This window comes from Helianthus annuus, chromosome 13 (genome assembly GCF_002127325.2).
Source record: "Helianthus annuus cultivar XRQ/B chromosome 13, HanXRQr2.0-SUNRISE, whole genome shotgun sequence".
NCBI classification, from domain to species: Eukaryota; Viridiplantae; Streptophyta; class Magnoliopsida; order Asterales; family Asteraceae; genus Helianthus; species Helianthus annuus.
The window spans coordinates 132445941-132447807 of record NC_035445.2 but is presented as its reverse complement, the minus strand read 5'-3'; the positions used below and the strand labels follow the sequence as shown (position 1 = coordinate 132447807).

At 35.1% G+C, this 1867-nt stretch overlaps 1 long non-coding RNA gene across 1 annotated transcript; it reads left to right on the top strand.

Moving 5' to 3' along the window:
- Positions 1-893: 893 nt before the first annotated feature.
- On the top strand, positions 894-1492 carry LOC118485958. Its single transcript, XR_004877724.1, has 4 exons — positions 894-971; positions 1079-1142; positions 1255-1310; positions 1434-1492. It is a non-coding gene; the product is annotated as an uncharacterized LOC118485958 (long non-coding RNA).
- The last annotated feature ends 375 nt before the right edge of the window (positions 1493-1867 follow it).

The window sequence follows — 1867 nt, the reverse complement described above, 5'->3', positions numbered from 1 at the left end:
TTAGTTGACAACGATTCCTCAATCGGCTTCACACGTTTTTTTTTTTGTTTCATTATATGTATTTTGTTTAGAAATCAAATATACAAATATATTTTGTTGTTGATTTCATGAATCATGTTACATAATGAATGATATGAAATATGAGATTCGTGTTTTTAGATTTAGGTTTTCGTCAATCTACGAGTGAGTTATTGTATGTTTGGCTGGAAATATTGACGCCCAAGGAAATATTACGATAGTATAACAAGGATGATTTCCCTTTTGAATATGCGAATGAAAAGTTCTTTGTTATTTAGCAATTTCTCATGACTTACAGGAGAGTCAGAGGCTCATATCGTAACAGCTTGGGCCTACCGAAAGTTCATTTTGTCTAAAAGTTATAAATTAATTATTATTAATAGTAATTAGCATCTCAACAGAAGAAGTAATATTTCAATGTTAAGCTGGCTACAGTTTATTATTTGGTTTGTGTTAGGCTTTTCGTTTGCTTCTTTGGGTTTTTCATCTGCTACTCTGCTTGCTTCGCCTTTTAGATCAAATCCCCATTGGGATTTATTGATTTCAGTCACCACGTTGATAACTACATTGTATTTAGGGTTGGGTAATTTTGGAAGTGACTGAATGTTCACAATGTATAATTGCAGAGGTTGAAGTGTAGTGTCAATTCCTCCTTCAAGTCAGCCATACGAGGTACCTTTGTATTTCTGTTATCCAAGAATGAAGGTTATTCATACATTAAGTAAATTTCTTGGGCAGATATATCTTATAGATATTAATTGGACTTTTATGGATCTTTGCATTGTTGTGTAATGCTTTGTGGTCTATGGCTTCCCTTAGAAGCTCTGCAGAAAAAATAAGTAGAATCACTTTGAAAGAGAGAATACGAGAGATAAAGAAAGAGAGCCTGGCCGAGCCACGGTGGGTATTGTGGATATGCAGCCTTGTGAGTCAACCTGACCCAACTTCACACGGTACCAAGTTTCTTATTTCATAAGTAAATTTAAAGTTTAATGTGGGATTTGGTTTGAGTTTCTCTAAGAGTACTGACAATTCATCTACTCATGTTTTTTGTAATTAGGCTTGGCTGATGCTTCTAGGGCACTTCCTATTAATTTGAGTTTTGGTGTTATAAACGTATAAAGGTATTAATTACAAGTACTTGCAAAGAACACATTTATTGAATTTTGTTAATCTAGATAAGTAAATATGTGTATGCAGTTTCATGACAATTATATAAGCTTCATCTATTTGTAGGTACTTGCTCGAAGTAGCTTTGCCCTTTCGTATTTGGAAGAGCCGAAACAACCCAGGTTTGTTTTGTTGTGTAGTGGATTAAAGTGGGTTTGGTTAAAACATGCCGGCGTAAGTAAATTTGTATTACAACAAATGGAAGAGGATAAATAGAAAAAAAAATAATTTGTAAGTAGATGCAGGGGAAGTCATTACAATTTTGGAAACTCACAAGGCACCGATCAGTACGGAAAGACCATAATCAAAATGCTCTTATCTGAGGTACCAGCATAATGGCGTTTATACACACAAGCATGCTTGATAGTTTATTTCGTAAAACTTCTGACACCCAACCTGAATATGTTGTGATATTCTGTAGGCGCAACCTGATAAAATCTGTTCTCAAATGAATTTATGCATTTTTGACGGTTCGCGAGATGTGAGGCCAGTCTCACATTGTGTCACACCCCGATTTCCACGTGTATCACCGGTGGGCCCGGTGGGGGATTATCGTGACGTAGTTGGCAACAATATAGTCAAACCACAATATATAAATGCACAGCGGAAGCATAAAGATAAATATAATTCAACCATTTACTGTAATATCAAATGTATCACAAGTAGTTGAATAGTATCC